This window comes from Pseudophryne corroboree, chromosome 2 (genome assembly GCF_028390025.1).
Source record: "Pseudophryne corroboree isolate aPseCor3 chromosome 2, aPseCor3.hap2, whole genome shotgun sequence".
NCBI lineage: Eukaryota > Metazoa > Chordata > Amphibia > Anura > Myobatrachidae > Pseudophryne > Pseudophryne corroboree.
The window spans coordinates 326249610-326274219 of NC_086445.1; positions in this window are offsets into that span (position 1 = coordinate 326249610).

Below are 24610 nucleotides of genomic sequence, written 5' to 3' on the forward strand. Positions count from 1 at the left end.
GTCGCTCCGCCCCTACCATCGCCGCCGCACTGGAAGCTTAGGTTCCAGACTCCCAGCTGCAGCGGATCTGGGACCAGGCCGGCTTTATTATCCCTGCCGCTGCATCGAGCTTCTGTGACCGCGGCACTACTAGTTCAAATCTGTCGCTGATTGGCTGCCGGTCCGCAGCAGTTTTGAAATATTAGCGCCGTGGTCACAGGAGCTCGATGCGGCGGCAGGGATAATAAAGCCAGCCTGGTTCCAGATCCACTGCAGCCGCCCTCAGCCTCTTCTGCCGCCCCGCCCTCGGACCTCTGCGCACCCACAGCCTCCTCCTCCGCACTATCTCCGAGGCCCACAGCCTCCTCCACGTCACGCCTACCACAGCCTACTCATCCACAGCACCGCAGACCACCGCCGCTGCTAAACAGGTAATCTAACCTGCTGCCTTTCTCTCTCCCTAGTCCCTACTGTATTCCCCTGCTGTCACTTTCCATGTCCCTGCTGTCACTTTCCATGTCCCTGCTGTCACTCTCCCTGTCACTCTGTCACTCTATAATGTGAATTTCGGCTCATTCTCTGTGCTATAATGTGAATTTTGGCTCATTCTGTGTGCTATAATGTGAATTTCGGCTCATACCGTGTGCTATAATGTGAATTTCGGCCCATACTGTGTGGTGTAATGTGAATTTCGGCTCATACTGTGTGGTGTAATGTGAATTTCGGCTCATACCGTGTGGTGTAATGTGAATTTGGCTCATACTGTGTGGTGTAATGTGAATTTGGCTCATACTGTGTGGTGTAATATGAATGTGGCTCATACTGTGTGGTATAAATGTGAATTTCGGCTCATACTGTGAGCTATAATGTGAAAGGGGTCCTACTATTGTGGTGCATAATGTGTATAAGGGGTATATGGTGTGGTAAACTACACTGAAGGGCACGCCCCCTTTTGCGTGGCCATGCCCCCTTGTCAGGAGTGCGCGCGCCTTCGGCGCGCACATAATTGCATCCTTCACTTTTCCATACCCCCACTTCAAAATTTCCACTTGGGTACTACTACTGTGGGCATTATTACTATTGTGTGACCACGCCCATTTCTTTTTGAGACCACACCCCCTTTTTGCTGGGCGCCGTGGGGAGGGGGGTGAGTTCCACCACCTCTCTAGGACCACTTTAAGCACTGGGTATAGCCCAGGCATATATACTACTGTTCTCTCCTGATGTAACCCAGGCACATATACTACTGTTCTCCCCTGGTGTAACCCAGGCACATATACTACTGTTCTCTCCTGGTGTAACCCAGGCACATATTCTACTGTTCTTTCCCAGTGTAACACAGGCACATACTGTATACTACTGTTCTCTCCTGGTGTAACCCAGGCGCATATACTACTGTTCTCTTCTGGTGTAACCCAGGCAATGTTTTGTTTATTAAAACTTGCAACAGATATATACATTATATACAATATAATACATAAATAAATAAATATCTTCATGAGAATACGAAACATAAATTATGCATGATATGCAACATACAAGAAATTAAATCTATATTGTAGCTCAAACAGAAAAGAAATATACACAGCTATCATCCTTATCTATCTTCCCAATATTTACATATTATGTAAAGTAAAACTGAGCAAAGCTTTTTAGATCTATGCAAAACCTATTCCACAAAAAACATTTTACCAAAATCTACAAGGTGTGAAAAGAAAAGAAAGGTTTCCAGCTAGACTTGAAAAGGATTTCTGCCACCCACTCAAGGGGGTTTCAGGTGACCCCACCAGCGAGACCACCCGACATCATCCATCCTCTGCTTATCTAGAACCATCATCTTACCAACCTCGTTCAGAATTGACTCCACCACCTCTTCACAGGACAGGATTTTCTTTATCAGGGAAACTAGACACCGTGCACTCCAAGTGTGATATCTAACTACTAAACTGACTAAAAAAATGGTGGTCAAATTAAATCTACCATATCCTTTAAATGCACCATAAGCCCACTCAGGGTAACTAAGCCCCGAAAGGCACGGGATACGTAAAGCTCTTGAAACCCTCTTATAAACTTTTATGTTAAAGGGGCACTTGATCAGGAAATGGTCCATTGTCTCCACCTCCCCTAGACATTCCTCCCGTGGACAATCACGATCATTGGCATTTCTCCACATCATGTTCCCCTTTACATAAAGCTTCCCATGGAAAGAAAGCCAAGCAATATCTCTGAACTTCAGCGGTATTCTCTCCGAATTAATCAGAGCCAACCCTGCCGAAGCGACATCGCTCGGGCAATCTTTTAGTGACAGCGGAACGTGAAAGTGGGTTCGCAAAATCCTCTCCCCCAACTCCTTCCTGGACAGATCTTTGACTTCCCCCACTTCCAGTCCCCAACGCTTTGTCACTTTCAAGCACTGGATAACGTAGATCGGAAGATACCCACTCCGAATTTGAGGGCTCTTCACTTGGCCTCCTTCTAACCAAAGTCTAAGGAAAGGAGACACCCAAACACAAAATCCATTTACCCATCGAGGGGGAGTCTCTAACAAAAAACTCCCAAGGTTATATTTTAGAAAAATGGTTACAAAAAAGACAACAGGATTGACCATACCCAACCCTCCATCTTTCCTCGATTTGTAAGTGATACCTCTCTTGATTAAATTCATCCTGTTTCCCCAAAATAAGAGGAAGAACAGAGAATTCAGTCTGGTCCATAAAGACTGAGGCAAAAAACACACATAGCTGACATATAAAAAAATTGGGATCAGGTAAGTTTTGCACAAATCAACCTTTTCCCTGAAAGAGAATTTCCATCTCTTCCAGCTCTCTACTTTCTTGGCAGCAATTTCCAGAACATTCTCCCAATTTAGAGTGGCATAATCACCATGATCGAAACAAATGCCTAGAATCTTTATCTGTGGACTGGCCCGGGGGAGGCCATCCGGAAGGCAAAATTCCTCACCTTCCTCCCCCATCCAGAAAGCTTCACACTTCTCACGATTTATTCTAGAGCACGAGGCCTCAGAATACTCACAGATGAGATCTTTCATATCACGTGCCTCCGCCACTGATGACAAAACCACCGTGACATCATCTGCGTAGGCCAGTACCTTTAAAGGCAGCTCCAAGCCCAGCTGCACCCCTCGCACTGCACCGTTCTCTACCCTTCTGATGAAGGGATCAATCGCGAATACATACAGGAGGGGGCTCAGGGGGCAACCCTGACGGACCCCAGAGCCCACTTCAAAAGTAGGACCCACCCAACCATTGACAAGCGGGAAGCTTTCGGCCTGACTGTATATTGTTTTTAGCCAATTCACCACCCGAACTGGAAATCCATACCTTTCAAGCAAGGCCCAAAGGTACTTATGGTTCACTCTGTCAAAAGCCTTAGACTGATCCAATGCCAGCAAGTACTTTCCCCATTTCTCAGCACGGCATCGCTCTATGGCCTCCCGGATGCCAAGGACAGCACTAAAGGTGCTTCGGCCCTTCACAGTACAGTGCTGAGACGGAGAAAGCAGTTGTTCAGAAAATTCTGACAACCTATTAAAATAATTTTTGCCAAAATCTTCCTGTCCGTATTGAGAAGGGTGATGGGGCGCCAGTTCTCAATATGGGATGGATCCTTACCCTTAGATAATAATATGAGAGCAGATAACCTCATAGAAGGAGGGAGGGTTCCCTCACCCAGGCACTCATTAAAAACTTCTACAAGGCGAGGAATTAAGAGATCTGCAAAAACTATATAAAACTCAGATGTTAAGCCATCTGGGCCTGGAGATTTCTTTAAATTTAACTGACCAATCACCTTCTTAACTTCCTCTGCTGTCACATCACTACCCAAGGTTTCAACAGAGGCATCTGGATTGCAAAGTCCAGGTGTCTCACTTAGAAATGTTTCCATCCTTTCACTGATAAGTGGCTGCTCAGACAAAAGATCGGAGTAATAGGATCTAATAACATTCAAGATGCCTTGCTTATCCTCACAAAGGACACCCTGTCTATCATAAAGACCCCTCACCTCCTTCACCTCAACTGATTTTCCACAGCTCTGGTAGGGATCAGGCGAGTGGTATTTTCCAAAATCCCTCTCCAGAACCAAAGAATCCAGTCGGTTATACTGATATTCCCTCATCTGAGCCTTCACTCGGGAGATTTCCCCACTATCTCCACGCTCAGAGATCAAGAAATCTAATTTCCTTCTCAGACTCTGGTAGATATTCTGTCTTATCAAGTTCTTTTTAGCTACAAGCCTACGGAAGAACCTCCGAATTCTTTTTTTGACCTCTTCCCACCACTCAGATCTACTCCAACCTGCCTCCAAAAGTGTTTCCTGGGATTGAAAGAATTCCCTAAAAGATTGTCTAACACTTTCTTCCTTTAGGAGCTCAGAGTTCAAGCGCCATAGGCCCCGTCCTTTCTGAGTGGTCTTTGATGTATTTAAAGTGACAAAGAGAAAAGCGTGATCAGAGAACTCTACTAGCTTTACCTCTGGAGGCAAAGTTTTTGAGGTTCCCTTAACAAAAAACCTATCTATCCTAGACCTGCGACTACCACTAAAATAGGTGTAACCCGTGAGGTTTGGGAAATGGCGAACATGCACATCCACCAGACCTGCCTGTCTAACCATGCTAACTAAAAAATTAGAATCAGGACCCAGGGTTGTCCCTGAACCTCCCCTGTCTTTTGGCCTAATGACGGTGTTAAAGTCACCTCCAAAGACAATCTGCTGGGCCGAAAAAAGGAACGGTTTTATCTCCCTGAAGAGACATTTCCTGTCCCATGATGACTGTGATCCATAGATGTTAATAAGTCTCAGGTCATGTCCCCTCAGGTTGATATCTAAAATCATACACCTACCTGTCTGTAATTCTATAACCTTGTGCACAGTTACCATACCAGTAAAAAGCACTGCCACCCCACCGTACGGCTCGGCCACAAGTGACCAGTAAGAAGGCCCACGCCTCCACTCTCGCTTCGCCTTGTGTAGAGTGTCCAACTTACTAATTCTGGTCTCTTGCAAAAACAAAAAATCAATCTCAATCGTATTGAAAAAATCAAAGGCCATAAAACGAGCTCGTTCGGAAACTACGGAAGCCACATTAATAGTGTCGCATCGTATGGGTTGGGGATCCATGTTTCTTTGGTTATAGAGGCAGAACCTTGCTCACTTTTACACACACTTTGAAACCTCCATAGAGGATCCACACTCTTGATATACTACCTCCACAGAGATATTATCACCCTCCTCAATGACTGAAGTCATTCCATCACCGTCCTCCCCATCCTGTCTAGAACCATCCTCTAGAGGAGGCTCCGGATCAGGTGGCTTACGGGCAAATCTAATTACCTGGCATTGGTCACCCACTTTACTACTTTCTAATGTGCTACTTGGGCCAACCACCGACCCTGAGGATACAACCTCCTCCTCCAAATTTTGGGTTTCTTCCACCACTATGGCCTCCACTTCCTCCTCTACCAAATCTGTCCCTACTGGGTCCCATTCTAGGCTTTCCTGTCTGTCCTCCTCTGTATCCCCCTCTTCTCTCAAATTTCTTTTAATCTTTTCTTTACTCTTTTTCCCTGGGACTTCCACTTCAATTAAACTTTTTGTCACTTTTCTTGTTTTTCTTCTGTTGACCCTGGGCACAAAAGAGAGGTCACCACCATTTCTTACAACTTCACCAACCTCCTCCTCATCTGTAGTAAAAGCATCAAACCGATTGCTAAGTACTACTTTTATTTCTTCTCCTTTCCTTTTGTTTTTATTGCCTCTTCTTACCTCCTGAAAAGGAACTTCTCTACCCACTGAACCTTCTGTTACCATCACCTCACAGGCTTCCTTCTGACTTTCCACCCTCTGAACCTTAATCTGGTTATCTTTCTCCTGGCCACCTTCCTTCTGCATTTCCTTTCTCCCTTTGGATGGCTCATCTCTCGGATCTTGTTCTCCCAAATTGTGGTTGGCCCATGGACATCGACTATAAGGGTGACCTTCTTCCCCACATAAATTGCAGGTAACTTTATTACAATCTTTGGAGATATGACCCACCTTCCCACATAGGGTACATTTGATCACACTGCAATCACTACTTAGATGTCTAAAATCACCGCACCTGAAACAAGTTCTTGGCTGTCCTTGATAAAAACACTGCACACGATCCCTTCCTATGTATGCAGCGGAAGGAATGTGGAGGAAACCTCTATCAGTGTTTCTAAGTTTCACCATGGCAGCCCATGCACCGCCCCATACTCCCATGGTAAAACCAACTTTAATCAAGTCAGACTGCACATCACAAAACCTAGAAAGCCAATACAGAATATCTTGTGGTGGGATAGATTCGTTTCTGACAAGGATTGTTACCTTTACTTTATCCTGTTTTAAATGCATCATATGGTTTAGAAGATCAGCACGCCTGCCACTTCACCCAGAAAGCCTGAAGTCCCTGATAGGAAATAAAACTTAAATCAAAATCTGGCGTTTTAACTGGGTGAATGCAGGCGTACAGATCTGAGGCATGGAAACCTAAACCGAAAATCATCTGTAAAAAACTTTCTTTAGTCGGGGTCTCGCCTACACCAACCCACTTAAACTGAATCAAGTTCCTTCTCTTCCCTACTTGCCCTGACCCTACATTCATTTGGGGCATACTGGAACTTGTACTGGGTCTATGTACCATAGTGGCATAAGACATAACCCCTGGGACGGGCTGTCTGTTCACATCAGCATTTTCTGTACATTGTTGCACATTTTTACTTTCACCAGAAACAGTCACATTTTCCCTTCTTTCTCTTTCCTTATTTAGCAGTTCAGCAGCCACCTTTGCTCTGCTAGGAGCACCCATCTGACCATACACAATATTAAGCATTTCTTGCTGGCCTACCGATAATGTGCTTTTATCCAAAATCGACATTCCCTGCACAGTATCTTGCTGGGGCAGACACACTGCTGTCTCAGTTCCTGCTGCACAGGAGAGAACACACACTCCTCCTCCCCTCCCCCCACCTGCTGCAGAACTTGTATTAACCCTTGCAGCACTGGCAGAAGGCCCAGCAACAGTACCTTTATCTTTGTTCTCTGCTTTGGCCTTCAGCAGGAGTTCAGCTTTGACTATTTGCATCCTCAATTGGAAATCTGACAATTCGTCTTCTTCACATCTCACATCTGTTTCTACATGCGGGACATGTTTATGCAGATAGGCTGTCAGTGCAACAGGTACAGTGTCAGCCACCATTGCCCCTGCAGCACACTGCACACCCTCCACAGCCTGCAGCACAGCCGGATAATGGGGAGACGCCTCCCCAACCCCAAACTCTGCAACAGAATCACCTCTGACCGACTGACAGACCTCAGGCTCCTGGGCTTCCATCACTGCAGCCCCCTCCGGCAGCTGATCACTGGATATAGCAGATGCAGTGCTTTTACTTTCAGCTTTAACTTTGTTCCTCTCCTCCATCCGCAGTACCACTAGCCGTGCTTTAACCCTTTCCAGGGCGGAAGCCAGTGACAGGATCTCTTCTCTCAAAACTGGCCTCTCCCATTTGAAACACTTGTTTCGCTTCTTTTTTTTCTGGGCTATTCTTTGGTTAATTCGCTGGGCTTCACGTTGCAGTTCTTTTATACTGTAATGCTGGTATGTCTCCTCTGTCTCCTCATCATCCTCAGTCCCTCCTGGGGATACTGGATCATTTTCCCCAGCATCTAATGGTCGGGACACCCCCACTTCACTGATTGTCGGGCACGCAGTTTCTGCCACCGCTCTACCTGGAGTTGATTCACTCGAGGGAGCACCCTCATTCAGTTTGGGGTTGTCTGCTTGCAGCTCCGATTGCCTTGGAGCACCATTAGAACAGCTGGTCCCCTCCGCCTCTGGCTGGTCACCTGCCGATATTGCCGTGGCTCCAGGGTTAGCTATAGCAGCAAATTCAATGCTCTGATTAATGTCCATACACAGGGAGCTTTCTCCCCCAGGGGGATCCATCCCGCCCGGGGAAGCCAGCAAGGAAACCCCCTGTAAACTGCACCTGCAGCAGCAGCAGCTGGAGCTCACCACCAAACAACCTGCTCACAGCACACCCAGCTCCTTCTGCAAAGTCTCCGCCCCCAGAGAATTACCTCCAGGTGTAACCCAGGCACATATACTACTGTTCTCTCCTGGTGTAACCCAGGCACATATTCTACTGTTCTTTCCCAGTGTAACACAGGCACATACTGTATACTACTGTTCTCTCCTGGTGTAACCCAGGCGCATATACTACTGTTCTCTTCTGGTGTAACCCAGGCACATATACTACTGTTCTGTCCTGGGGTAACCCAGGCGCATATACTACTGTTCTCTCCCCCATTGTAACCCAGGCACATATACTACTGCTCTCTCCCAGTGTATCCCAGGCGCATATACTAATGCTCTCTGCTGGTGTAACCCATGTGCATATTCTACTGTTCTCTGCCGGTGTAACCCATGTGCATATTCTACTGTTCTCTCCTGGTGTAACCCAGGCACATATACTACTGTTCTCTTCTGATGTAACCCAGGCGCATATACTACTGCTCTCTCCCAGTATATCCCAGGCGCATATACTACTGTTCTCTCCCGATGTAAACCAGACACATATACTACTGTTCTCTGCCAGTGTAACCCATGCGCATATTCTACTGTTCTCTCCTGGTGTAATCCAGGGGCTTATTCTACTTTTCTCTCCTGGTGTAAACCAGGTGCATATACTACTGTTATCTAGCGGTGTAAACCAGACACATACACCACTGTTCTTTTTCAGTATAACCCAGGCGCATATTCTTCTGTTCTCACCTGGTGTAACCCATTCACATACGTGACAGCTTGAAGTGGGTAGCAAGGTAGAGCTCTTTTTATTTATATACTATGCTAGGTGGCGCCTATAATGGCTGGCCACTCCTCTCTGATCAGGTGGCCACACCCCTTCCAGCATATAGAAACGCCCCTTAGTGGGCCCCTGTGATTGCATTTCCTTGATGGGCCCTTCATGCCCCAGTCCGACACTGGTACCACCATCCACAGAGCCACCATGCACCAACGCATTTCTACCCACAAAGGGGTCTTTTTCAAGGCAGAATGTGAGTGTTAATGAATCCCACAGGCTGTACATAAATACCCCAAGCTGGCCAATCCAATGGAACTTGTATCAGGGGAGTAGGAGAAGCTAGTATATAGTGAAGAGGTGGATAATAAAATAGTTCTTGAAAGATTTAATATTGGGGGAGTCTGGGCACAGAATAGGTCTGTTCTTTCAAAAGTGGTAAGCAGCATGGGGGACATCCCAGAGGAGAGAGTGAGAGGTGTAATCATAATGGAGGAAAGGAAGAAGTCAGTAGTAGAGGCAGATCAGAGAGGAGAATTTGAGATTTTGGATAGTATCAGGTAATGAGGACAGTATAATTGGTATAATGGGGGGGGGGGGGGGTTATGAAGTTTGTGGTGATTTTGCAGATTTTGGGTATCAGTGTAGCTGTTAGCAGAGATGTGCAGCAGATGTTAAATGTAGAGAGAGGCAGATCATCTTACCGTGGCACTTAGGTCATTATATAGCAGGAATAGATGTTAGAAGTGATGGATATAGAGGAGAAGATTGTAGTAGTCATGGTGGGAGATGATAAGAGAATGAATACGGTTTTGGTAACCTTCTAAGTGTTAATGGGTCATTTTCTCTTAATGTCTTGAAGGAGATGACAAAACAACACTAGTAACTAAAGGTGTGTACACATGGTGAGATATTTTCTTGCGATTTTGGCTACATAGTCAAAATCGCATGGAAAGTTTGTGCAGATCACAAAATGAAAGTCACCTTCGGTCCCGCAAGCCTAGATGGTCTGTGCAGGCAAATCAATTTTGACTATCTACTATAAAAGTATAGTCACTTAGCCAAAATTGCACAGAGCCAGTATCTCAAGCACAGTCATCTATACTTGCGATACCGACCACAGTCCCTATCGCACAGTGAGAATTGGGCATAGCCCGAATCTCACAGTGTGTACACACCTTAAGATTACGCAAAATGTCCACTGCATCTAAGCTGCTGAGGCCGGTGAAATCTGAGTAGTAACATGCAGATGCTGGCTACACCACTCCCACCTGTTTTGTACAACGCTCCCTGTATCCATCCCCAAAAAGAACTACGACTGATGTTTCAGCTGTATGAAGGCACATACTCTTCAATGCATTTACAGTCATCAAAACATCGCCCTTCTGTGAAAAGATCAGAACAGTGTCTACCCCAGAACCAAGAATGACACCAACACAGTGGGCATGGGATAGCGGGAAAGCATTAAATTGTAAATGGTGAGGGAGATTAGTGAGGGGACAATGACACTAGACGTGTTAAGCTTTAAGTAGCATTGGGACATACAAGTGGAGATGGTAGGGAGACATTTGGACATAGACTACAGGATAAAAGCAAAGGATGAAGTGAGGGGAGGAAAGGTAGATTTAGGCTTTTCTGCATGGAGGTGGTTGAGTCTTAGAAAGGGTTCAGTGTGATTGACTGGCAGACGCAATGTCGGCGGTCACAATACTGATGCCAGCATCCCAATATTTGAAATCCCGACAGGGGCGATGTATGTTCCCCCTCTCCCCTACCCTGTAACCCTCCCTTCCAGCAGCCTCTTACCTCTCCCTAAGTGTCTAACCCTAACCTCCCCCTGGTGGTACTGAAACTAAGCCCCCTGCCCCGTAGCCTAACCCTAACCCTCCCCCCTTAAGTGCATAAACCTAACCTCTCCCCAGTGGTGTTAACCCTAATCCCCCTCCCCGCAGACTAACACTCGACCCCCTCACCCCCCCAGCCTAACCCTATTCCCCAGGGTGGTGCCTAAACCTACCCCCCTCTGCCCTATCCCTAACCTGCCTGCTATACTTATGGTCAGGATGCCGGTTGTCAAGATTGCGGCGTCATTCTCCTGACCGTCTTGGGATTCCGGCATCGGCATTCTGAAAGGTGTTGGAAATTCCGGTGCCAAGATTCTGACTGCCGGGATCCCGACAGCCAGCATCTTAAGCGCATCCCCTTAGAATATCTAAACCTCTTTAGTACTTGAATTATTCTCTGAAGACATTATGTATAGTCCATTTTCATTCTCTGTGAATAACAGTCAGACAAATGCCATGTACTTACTGACTGCTGGCTGCAAATAATAAATACTAACAAGCATCTGTATATAAGAAAAACATATTCACGTGGATGGACCCACATATATTTGGGAGAAAAGTAAATATAAACGTAATACCCCCAGAAAACGAAAATAAAAACATATGTTTTTGTTCAGGACTCACATTCCCAGAATGAAACAAAGAAAGCAAAAGATAAACAAAACAAAAACAAATGATTACTGTTTTGAGGGTATAATGTTTTGAAAACAACTTGATAAAAAAAATCCATTACATGCACTTCACTCTTAAGATTAGGAACCGAGATTAGAGATTTACTAAATTTAAAGAAAGTATTACTGGTGGAGAGAGACAATTTATTCTCCATTTCAGGAAGACAAATACCAGGTACCAATCTACTGTTTCCTCTTCTGTCAGCATCTGGCTTGAGGGATATGCAAGAGATAAGAGGGGATGCTAAACACAACTGCCTGGGGCTCTTACTGATTGCTGCAGTCAAATGGGACTTTTAAAATTGCAGTCCCAGGAGAAGCCAAAGCAAGCTAATGGCATTAACATGTTTGATATAGGATTTACCTAGGCTTCAGAGAGCAACCAGCTGGGCGTTTTTTTTTTCTTTGTAATCAATGATAATTGGTTAGAGGAATTTTGAATATCTCTACTGTTAGCAAATTTCAACCCGTGATTTTAATACTGTACGTGTATAATACTGGTCATGTTTTATACATAGACGTATGTCTAATTAACATTGTTTGTCTCTGTGTTTTCAACCTCCTGTTCCTTCAGTCGCTGCAAATTCTTTCACTGTGAACTGAAGATGTAAATGAAGCAGCGTACTCTCTGTCTGCTTTTAGTTACAATGTCTGTTTGTTGACATCTCAGATGAAAGCCTGCTGTGTCCCTGGCTCTGTCTCCTTCATTTCCCCTCTAATAAGGCTTTGCTCTCAATTAAGTTAATGATGCAACTTTTCCTATGGATCATTTGGTCTTTCGATTAATTAGCAAAATATGAAGGGAGCATCTCTTTTAGACATCAGCAGATTTTACATCAAAGATTACTGGTGAATGTTTTTCCTCGATTCAACAGCGCATTTCCCAATTACGCAGCATTTCTGCTTCTTCCCGGCTAATGGGCCTGCATATGATTCTGCAAGCTCTTCACTGACTTTGTTATTATATTTCCTTTAGTTTTTACCTTTATCTAATCTCTGTATTGTAAATAATGTTCCTTATATTATACATCTTTACAAACTGAAATTATGGGGGTCATTCCGAGTTGTTCGCTCATTTTTTTCAATTTTTGCTATGCTGCGATTTGTTGCTAATTGCACATGCGCAAGGCACGCAGGGCGCATGTGCTTAGTTATTTAACTAAAAACTTAGCAGATTTGCTGTGGATCCTGTGGCGCTTTTCAGTCGCACTGCTGATTGGTGAGTGATTGACAGGAAAGGGGCGTTTCTGGGTGGTAACTGAGTGTTTTCCGGGAGTGTGCTAAAAAACGCAGGCGTGTCAGGGAAAAACGCGGGAGTGTCTGGAGAAACGGGGGAGTGGCTGGCCGAACGCAGGGCGTGTTTGTGACGTCAAACCAGGAACTAAACGGACTGAGCTGATCGCAGTCTAGGAGTAGGTCTGGAGCTACTCAGAAACTGCAAATAATTATTTAGTAGCAGTTCTGCTAATCTTTTGTTCGCAATTCTGCTAAGCTAAGATACACTCCCAGAGGGCGGCGGCCTAGCATGTGCAATGCTGCTAAAAGCAGCTAGCGAGCGAACAACTCGGAATGACCACCTATGTTTGCTTATTATTATCCTTTATTTATAGGGCACCATATTGGGACTGTAGTCACTTAAAAAGTTACTTAATCTCCTGGAGGTTGTGGAAGACTCGTGATTTTTCTGGAAGTCCCCCGAACCCCCAGAAGAGTGGCTGGATCTCCTGCATCCCACTCGCATCCTAGTGAAGCGGACAGGATGTGGGAGAAAACACTGGTGAAGGTGGCTGTGGTTTGAGGGGGTAGGGCTAAATGACACAATTGTGCAGGGCTAAATGATGCAACCTGGGAATCGTGGCATTTTGCCAATATGGGCAACGGCCTAATGATGTTATAGCCAGGCCCTGCCCCCAAAGTAGCTTTCTGAGGCTCCTTTCCAGGCTCCTCCCAGAGAGGAGTCCACAAAAGTAGACAATTATGTACATGTAACAATGCAAACCAGGGACATACGGTGAGGTAAATGGCTCAGGAGGCACTGGCTAGTACCGGGGATAGATTTACCCACCATACATGAGCCAACGGGTTTATTTGGGCATTATACACAGGTGCAGCAATGTAATCTACTGAAAATTTGGTGAGTTTTGATCAGATGTGCGGAAAAGATAGGCTCACCTGCCATAGACTTTTTACTCCGGAGTTTTGACTATGGTGGCCAATCCTGGGATCGGGATCAGCAGGATCCTGGGATTTTGGACAAAAATTGCCCAGTATTCAATCTCGGGATTGGAGCTTCAACACATTGAAAAAAATTAATTTATACAAAACACGCCATTCCCGGGTATCCCGGGAAACCCAGGTATCCCAGGAATCCTGGGATTGATAATTTTTCAATCCCAATTCCCGGGATTGAAAAAGTGGCCCGGGATTGGCCACCCTAGTTTTGACTATAAAAATTATTAGAATAATACAAGGAAGATATTTCGAACATATTCTTTGTATTTTTCATTTACTTTATACAGTCAAAACTCTGCCTCACCTGCCTCACCCCACCCAACATCACTGGTGCAAACACAGTAAGATATAAAAGAGTGCAGAACATAGGAGGACACTGGCCGTATAAACATTACTGCGTATACAGTCATCATATCCACAATAGCAGCGCAGCTGATCCAGAAGGGGTGGTGCTGCTGTTGGCAATGGGAAGGAGATGATAGGTGAATAAAGGGAGAGCACATGAGGGTCCTGACTTGAGATCTTACAATCTATAGGGGAGGAGCCGACACACATGGATAACAGAGAGTTGAAAGTCAGTGTGCAAGTAACACAGACGAGTGAGTTAGTATGGGAACATGTGGCACTATATATAATTAAAAATACATTAAATATGTAAACAAGCAATACTTATACTACATAAACATCACATCTTGTGAAGAACGTCAAATTATTGGAGAATCTCTCCATTTCATGCTTCTACATCCCATACTCCAGCCACACCCCATGCTCCAAAAACAACTTCGGCCTACTGCACACTGGGGGCACATCATGCCTCCAGTTGGTGTTTTTTTTAAAGAAAAATGTATGTTTTATGCCACACTCAGTAGAGTCTACCTCTCTACAGTGTGCAGCAGCAAAACCTCCCTGCAAATCGGGATTAACATCCTTATCATGTGGTAGTCTTTAAAAATTGGGACTGTCCCACCAACAGCAGGATGGCTGGAGGTATGTTACTGTGAGTACTGAGAGTCCCCAGAGGCATTGCACTTTTCATACACACCACTAGCATACATGTACATTTAACGCCTCCTTTTATTTTAGTACAACAGCCCCAACACAAGTACAACTGTACCCCACACGGATGAAATAAAGCCTCAACACAAGTACAACTGTACCCCACATGGATGAAATAAAGCCTCAACACAAGTACAACTGTACCCCACACGGATGAAATAAAGCCTCAACACAAGTACAACTGTACCCCACATGGATGAAATAAAGCCTCAACACAAGTACAACTGTACCCCACACGGATGAAATAAAGCCTCAACACAAGTACAACTGTACCCCACACGGATGAAATAAAGCCTCAACACAAGTACAACTGTACCCCACACGGATGAAATAAAGCTTTTTTTTCCACCCCTTTGTTTTTTCTATCGCCTCCAAACCCTAGCATTGCTACTCACCTTCATCTGTGTACGTGGGCCGCCCTACCACTTACTACTATATCCTTGGTCCCTCATGACTATGCAAACTGCCGCAAAAATGTACTCTATAAAAAGATATATTTTTTCACAACTACCTTACACTAGACCCTCCCATTCAATCTATCACTAATAACTAATTCTCCTCCTTTAATCCTATTATATTACAAGATACTGAGTCTTCTCTTTTTTAGGCTTGAGGAAGCAGAAGGGCTAAAATGACATAACATAATCACATCATATTGACCCCACCTTCTCCCCATAGATTCAATTCTCTGCACTATGCTGCCTGAACCGCACCATTTTACTGGGAAGTGGACCGGATGCTGGAGGTTCACCTACTCTTGGGAGTCTCCCTGAGAGAGTAGGTAAATATAATTTAGGGGCTGATGCAGAGTTGAAGGTCACTTACTCTTGGGAGTCTCCCTGAGAGAGTAGGTAAATATAATTTAGGGGCTGATGCAGAGTTGAAGGTCACCTACTCTTGGGAGTCTCCCTGAGAGAGTAGGTAAATATAATTTAGGGGCTGATGCAGAGTTGAAGGTCACCTACTCTTGGGAGTCTCCCTGATGCAGAGTTGAAGGTGGTATACCCTTTTGGACCCTTACATAAAACATGCAGGGACTAGCATTTCCGCATGTGCATGTATGCCCATTAGTGAATAGATTGTGTTATTAATGTATAAATAAAATATACTGTAAGAAGTACTGTAAGTGATTAAGAGCACTATGTTATTTCTACTTCAACGCTGCAGAAAAAAAATCTTTAACATGGATTAGAATATTTTTACATAGCGGAAGCTAATAGTTTATCAGCATTGTCAAACATTGAGACGCTGTACCCTTGAGAGGAGCCTTTATTTTCTTTTAAGTATATCTAGCTAGTAGCTTAAGAAAACAGGCTTTAAAAAGGAACATTATTCCTTCAGAACTGTAATGTAATCAAATAAAATGTACTTCATACTTCATATTACAAAAAGGAATTGTCTATGAGCCAACAGACTAAATAAATCTATATGCAAGCCTATTAGTCTTATCGTGTTTGTTCCTGTTGGGCTTTTTATGAATCACTGCAGGAACAAATAGACAAGGAGGAGAGATAATTTACAGCTAATCACAGTTGTAAAACTGCCACCAGTTCACAGATATAAACTACAAGGACAAAAAAAAAAAGATGTGGAATAAATAGGGAAAAATAAGCTTCCTTTCAGCACTCTTACCTCTCTGTCTGTTCATACCCAGTCTTGTTTTATTACTGTTCCCAAAAGTGCAGCAGCATGTGCTGGCACTAGGAAAATATGTACATGTTGTTAATGTTAATACATTTGTAGATTCATTTTCAGTTCTTTGCATGTGATTCAGAAATGGCCACAATGTCTATGTCAAATATAGTGGAACGATACTTTTGCCACTGTGTATTCATCTAGACAAGCCATGGCTTATTGGACATGCAGTTTAGTCGCAGTATGATCCAGCTAAGATCGCTATTTTATTATTTGTTTCATTACAGTAACTATTGATGTGATGTGCTTATTAAGGTGTGTAAGCCAGTATCCGGTCTCTAGGTTGACGAAACTTAGGTCGACAGTGTTTAGGTCAACCACTGTTGGTGGACAATAACTAGGTCGACAGGGTTTCTAGGTCGACAGGGTCTCTAGGTCAACATGTTCTAGGTCGCCGGGTCAAAAGGTCGACATGAGTTTTTCACATTTCTTTTCTTATTTTTGAACTTTTTCATACTTTATGATCCATGGGGACTACGATTGGGAACAGTAACCTGTGCAGAGCGCAGCGAGGCACCATGAACGAAGTTTTGCGAGCCATGCGAGGGGACGCGGTGCACTAATTGGGGTTCACGGTCACTGTACGGCGAAAACGACACCAAAAAAGATAAAAAAAACTCATGTCAGCCTTTTGACCTGTCGACCTAGACCATGTCGACCTAGAGACCCTGTCGACCTAGAATCCCTGTCGACCTAGACACTGTTGACCTCTGTGTGGTCGACCTTCAGTACCACACCCATGTAAGCCATGTATCTTCTCTTTGCAATATCTATCAGGATACCTCATAACTATTCAGATTTTGGCAGGACAGTCCTGCTCTTCAGGCACTGTCCCTATGCCCCACCTGTGGGCCGCTTTGTCCCACGATGAGGGGAAAGATGGGAGGCCCCCTCTCACTTGCTGCTCTGTTATGGGTGCATGTCCAGCATCTCCGGGAGTGCTTGCCATGCCCCCAAAGTGCTAAAAATTGGGGGCTTGGTTCACGTTCACAGAATTTTATGTAAGGCCATGCCCCCTGGCTGTGAGGCCATGCCCCTAATACCTTTGGTGTACATGGATATCACTCTTTGTGCCTCATGAAAGTTGGGAGGTATGGTTTGTGTTATATAATACATGGTGGGTGCCTGGTTCTGCATGATATATACCACCTGTCTACTAGAAAATAATAATAATTATTATTATTATTATTATTATTATTAAAGTTCAGCAATTGTTCCTGCTGTTTTTTTTAAATTAAACCAGGTGATGCAGCCTATATCATATTAGCTGACTTGTGTTACATAATACATACTGGTTGCCTGGCCTACCTATATGTACAACCTATCCGTCTACTAGAGAATAATAATTCTTCTTCTTCTTCTTCTTCTTCTTATTATTATTATTATTATTAAAAATGTAAAAAAGTGAAGCCGCATATATCAAATTAGCTGGGTCATGTTACTGGGTGTGTGGTATCCCCATCATCTGCACCCCAAAATCATTTAGCTTTATCATTTAGCTTTATTCCTGTCCTGGTTTTATAAAATAATACCAATCATGGATTAGTCTATAGAAGAGCGGGAGAAACCCAGTCATACTGCTGAGGCTGCTGCCAGTCCTAGTACTCCCGGTTTTAGAAATGACCTACACAAGGTATTCACTAAACGGTCATGTGACCATTGGATATATGATGAAATAAGAGAAAAAATCATATTATTAAACTAATTGAAGTATGTTTTAAATGTACTAGTATGTGATTTTAATTTAGATTTACTTGTCTGTCAGAATTTGGTCATGTTATGAGATGAGTTGATTAATTCCAATCTTGTATGCAAATGAGCAGCCATATTGTTTGGGTATATAAACCCCTTCTCACAGCCTAGTTAGCACCTTGAAAAAGTTGTGTGACCACAACGAAACGCGTTGGTGTGAGCTGCTCTCCTACAATACTCCCTGGACCTATGAAAATCTGGAGATAGAGGACCTGAACCAAGTCCCCCACTGAACTTCATGGACCTTTGCCTGGAGGTAAACCTTCTCAATTGAGGAACTTTACAGTTATTCCACTGCACCAAGGAACTGCAATACTGCGGAGTGCTGTACCGCTTAAATATCCTTGATCATCTGTGGTAACTATTGTCAACAAAGGACTATCCTATTGCTATTATTGGATACAGAAGGGGACTATTTACATAGGAACAGGTCCTATTATCTTTTTACAATTGCAGCTGAATGTGTCTGGGAGTTGTGCAATATACCCTCTATAGGGTACAACATCATCACACAATTTGTATGTGTACAGTTATTACCTAGTTTACTATATTTTATTTTTTGTGTAATTCCATGGATGTTTTTAAGATTTTATGCATTAAATATGATTGCTTATTGATCTTCTCATCTCATCTATGACCTTTTTGCGCTAAAATTCTATTGTTATACTTCTTCAACAGAACCTAAAGTTGGTCAATGGAAAGAAGGTATACAGAAGTGTACCTCAAATTATAACAGCATTTCACAGTGGTAAAGTAAACATCACCTCTAATGGTAAAATTTACTGCCGAAAAATTTAACATTTCCAAAATGCCAAAGAGTACACCAAATGCAATGGCAAGGAAAGACTCAGACCATGGTATTTCTTTGCGAGTGGTTGTCCTGCTGCTGTTTCCTACAATAAAAGGCCTATTGCGGAATTTGCAAAAGCCAGGGCCTAAAACAGTCAGGCATATTCTGTAACCTTGCATTCAACACCTAGATATGTCACCTTTTAAAACAGACAAATCAGTTTCCCTAAAAAAAGAACACTAAGGCTGAAGAACAAACTGTGTGGTCAGAAACTTCACAGAGGAGAGTCTAGGGTTGTCCACGTTAGCTATGTCTGAGTCTGACATGTTCCAAATGTGATGATGAATATCAACATTGTTAGCTGCCTTAAACTCATTGTTAGCTTGGTTTGTGGGGGCACAAACAAACCAAGCACTTCAACCACAAAAGTGTCAGTCCCTGTTGCTGAAGTGCTTGGTTTGTTAAACTGTGCATATCCTTTTTAATATACGACATAAGGGTGGGTGTTAGGGCCGAAGGACAACTCAATCTTGCACCACTTGTGGACTAGATTTAGGAGAAAAAAACATTATAGCATTCCTCATACTCAAACTCTCAGGTGCTCCTCACAAATGTACTACAGGGGTGTGTTACCCAATTAGGAAGAAAGGGGAAGGGGTAGTAATGGTAGCGGGTCAGCCTCCTAATATTTATTAGTGTGTAACAAAGGCTGATTTGGAATTTGCAGCTCTGCAGTGCAACTTTTTATTTTCTAGGCTACTCTTTCAACCCTTGTCACCAATCCTTGGCTATTAAAATTTTATTCTTTTATGACCTTTTCTGTCCTCATTTGCTGCAAAACAGACTGCCAACTGTATTTAATTTTCTAAATCTATCAATTAAATTAATACAAATCAATCAATCAATCAATCAATCAATCAATCAATCCTTTACCTACCTGCCACTACATAGTACACATCCATTTCCCTGTACTGCCCTGGGTCAGCTCTTTTTTTTTAAAACATTCTTTCTATCGGGTCGTATAGTTTATTCAACTGCCATCCAGATTGCCTCTGCTGTGCCACAATGTTTCTTAGATGTGCTATATTCTTTTAAAATAACTGTTGTGTGTTTGTACGGCTGCTCTGTTGCTTAATTTACCCAGCCAGCCTTTGTCCATAATTCATGAACAATATTGTGAGCTGCAATGTGTTAAAAATTTACCGGGAATATTAAAAATTTATGTTTTCGAGTTTAATAATGCTTTTGGGAACAAAAAGAGGTCCAAATTACATGATTTTACCAGTTGTTGTTTTTTTTAAATCAATTTTCATGAAATCTAAAATCAAAATCAAATCTTAATCAAAACACTTGAGGGTGGTTTTACCAAGCCCCAAAACCAATACACTAGGGCTGCCAATATATATATATATATATATATATATATATATATATATATATATATATTACTTTTAGTGTGTGCGAGGGCTCTGCCACTGGAGATCTATTACCACTGGGAGGTTCTGAACATGCCATTGGGATTCTATTGCCCCTGAGGCATCTGATAGCACTTGAGGGTGAGAGGTAAAATTACAAAGGGAGCATATGACGATGGGGGAGGGGGGGGGGGGTTAGAGACACACCAATCAATATTTTTTTTCTCCATAAGATAAACTTTAAAAATACATTCTAAATTGAAAGTAAAAAAAAGCACTTTCCAGGTAGTTTTAGGGAGAAAAGTAAGACAGTTAAGTGGTTAAGGCAAGCTGATTTAATTTTCTCATCCCATCCATCCTTCATACTGTAACTTGGACAACCCTGATTCAATCGTACATGCATACCTTTGCTCTATACATATGTTAACCTCTAGAAGCATGCACTTCCTATATATAGTAAATGTGAAATGTGTACAAGAACAAGAGTACATTATTGCATATACTATGTGGGGGCTTATTCCTGCACTTTGATAAATGATCCTCACTTTCACTTCATTACGAAAAGGATGAATACATGTATTACTACTAAACACCTACAGAAAATCAAATGCACAGGCACCTTGTGTGGGTTTGTGAAGACATTTTACAATTTTTAGGTACTCTTTTTACTTGTAGTTGAATGTAATGTGTCATGATGGGTTGAGATTGTACAAAAGAATATGTTTCATTCATAATAAATTACATGATTATTCATAAGTATATTGCTATTTGCAGGGGTTAAAGTGTGTGTGTGTGATGGGGGGGGGGGGTAGAACTGAGTTCCACCACCTGTATTTGCACGGCCTTGCACAGTAATTCCATAATGTGTATAAGTGGTACCACTGTGAAGCATAACGTGAATAAAGGGCATTGCTGAGTCATGTCATGTGAATAATGGGCACTACTATGTGGTGTAATATGAAACAGGGGCACTACATGCTGTGTAATGGGAATAAAATTGTGCTTCTGTGTGGCGTAATTTGAATTGTGGGTGCTATTTTGTGAGACCAGTGTCTCTTTATAAAGCATGGGATGTAATGTAAAAAATTATAGTTTGATGCCGGGATGCCGTACACCCTAGCACTGGCCCTAGCTCCACCTAATGGGCGGTATGGGGGGGACGAGGGATTGGGGGAGGGGGCGATGAGTTCCACCCCCTCTCCTGGACCACTTTAAGCCCTGGCTATTTGCAAATTTCACAGAACGGAAGTGATTAAAAAAATTGATATACATAACATTTCTTCCTTCACTGCCCAAACTGAAAAAGTTCAGTGTGTTCTTTGTTGAATTCCTTGAAAAAGAGGTTAGATTCCAAAATATAAATGCTAGGGGGGATGTTTGAAATTAAAATATAATGCATTGCAAAGTATGATATTTTAGCCATGTAAACCTTCATAAACTTCTTTTATTTTATATGATGTTGATGGATAATGGCCCTCATTCCGAGTTGATTGCTCGCTAGCTGTTTTTAGCAGATCGTACAAACGCATAGTCACTGCCCACGGGGGAGTGTATTTTCGCTTTTCAAGTGTGCGAACACCTGTGCAGTCGAGCTGTGCAAAAACATTTTGTGCAGTTTCAGAGTAGGTCTGAACTTACTCAGCCCTTGCGATCACTTCAGTCTTTTAGGTGCCGGAATTGACGTCAGACACCCACCCTCCAAACGACCGGACACACCTGCGTTTTCCCTACCACTCCCAGAAAACGGTCAGTTGACACCCAAAAATGCCCTTTTCTGTCAATCTTCTTGCGATTGGCTGTGCATATGGATTCTCCGTTAAATCCATAGCTCAGCAACGATCCGCATTGTACTCGTACGACGTGTGTGCGCATTGCGGTGCATACGCATGCGCAGTAGAAACCTGATCGCAGCGCAGCAAAAATCATCAGCGTGCAATCAACTCGGAATGACCCCCAATGTCTTTTGAAGTAAACAACTTAGTAATCCACCTACTTCAAAGATAAAGTCAACACTATCCCAGCCCCCCACACCCACCTTTAGTTCTTTCTCTTGTGTTATTGAGGGTGTGTAGTACAGAAGGCAGAACTAGGCTTTTCCCCTCTACACTACACTGAGACTACCATCACTAAAGTAACAATCTACTTACCGCTATATTGAAGAATTATCTCTCCCAGCTTATCCTCATTGAACCCTCTAAAAATGTGGATATATCTACATTTTGGAATAGGAATGGCGAAGTTTCCCCAGGGCGCTAATGAATTCCTTTGGTATATCTAAATTTCTCACTTTTAATAAAACTTCATAATTCACTCATATTAGAACTTTCATAAAATCAATTCTGTTTATTTAACAAAGTACAATTGGATACATTATGCCACAATATGTCTACAGTGACCAATAACAAAGTTTTGTACAGATGTTTATGTTGATTCCAGTATATTTCAATCACCAAACAACAGAGAAGTCTTCCTCAAAGACAAGACAATTGCTGCTGTCTTAACCCAACGCGTTTCGTCTTATGGACTTCATCAGGGGTTGTACTTATAATCTAAACAATGTAGAAAGTGTTTCATAAGTATAACATTTTATCAAAATTGTACTTATTTCCTTTACAATTATAATTAATACATACCAAAGGATCACTATAAGAATGAGCAACTTAACGTATCTTCAATGATACATAAAAACACTTAAAAGTGATATCGTACTAGATCTCACCACATGGAATATCTGTAGATTTAAATGATAAAAGAAATATGAATGAGGAGGGGTATAGGATAACAAGACTGAACAAGACTAAATAATAAACATATAGTTTTTCCCATTTAGTCTGTGTTTACATTACACTATAACATTTGTTCAATTTATTAAAGAAACCTATTGTTTATATTACTATCAAGCTGAATGATGCTCTTCAAGATATTTCGTCATATACATCATTTGTAAACTAAAGCGGGGGAAATGTCCTACCCGATTGACATATTTGTACATACCTAATCAGTGGATGATTGAATATTTATCCATTTTGCTGAACCCAGTTATATTTCTGAGGGCAATTGCGTTTTTGACCTATGATGGAAGACACACTTCCAGTGTTATATAGGTATACTACACATCAGGAATGTTAACCCATAGTTTTTCATACATACCAATTGCGTTGAAAATTAGTACATAGAGCAGCTTTTCACATCCAAGCGTGAATTTTTACATAAAACTGAAAGCTGTGAATGAGCCTATAATGGAACAAAGTATATAGAAGAAGAAGAAAAGATGGACTTTAAACCACTTCAGCTCTGATCAAAAAATATATTGATATATACTGGAAAGAAATGAATACATTTCATCTGGGTGAATATGTTAATAGATAACGGGCTAAAACAGTCCTAAAATCTCTGTTAAATGAAGGTATCCGTTCTCATTATGGAATTGATTAAAATTAAAATCTATTATGAGGCATACTATGAATTTATACGGACATAAAGGTTTATATATGGTTTACCTAGTCCTCTTTTGTACTGGATACGAATTAATATCGTTGGAACTCTTTCCAGTATATATCAATATATTTTTTGATCAGAGCTGAAGTGGTTTAAAGTCCATCTTTTCTTCTTCTTCTATATACTTTGTTCCATTATAGGCTCATTCACAGCTTTCAGTTTTATGTAAAAATTCACGCTTGGATGTGAAAAGCTGCTCTATGTACTAATTTTCAACGCAATTGGTATGTATGAAAAACTATGGGTTAACATTCCTGATGTGTAGTATACCTATATAACACTGGAAGTGTGTCTTCCATCATAGGTCAAAAACGCAATTGCCCTCAGAAATATAACTGGGTTCAGCAAAATGGATAAATATTCAATCATCCACTGATTAGGTATGTACAAATATGTCAATCGGGTAGGACATTTCCCCCGCTTTAGTTTACAAATGATGTATATGACGAAATATCTTGAAGAGCATCATTCAGCTTGATAGTAATATAAACAATAGGTTTCTTTAATAAATTGAACAAATGTTATAGTGTAATGTAAACACAGACTAAATGGGAAAAACTATATGTTTATTATTTAGTCTTGTTCAGTCTTGTTATCCTATACCCCTCCTCATTCATATTTCTTTTATCATTTAAATCTACAGATATTCCATGTGGTGAGATCTAGTACGATATCACTTTTAAGTGTTTTTATGTATCATTGAAGATACGTTAAGTTGCTCATTCTTATAGTGATCCTTTGGTATGTATTAATTATAATTGTAAAGGAAATAAGTACAATTTTGATAAAATGTTATACTTATGAAACACTTTCTACATTGTTTAGATTATAAGTACAA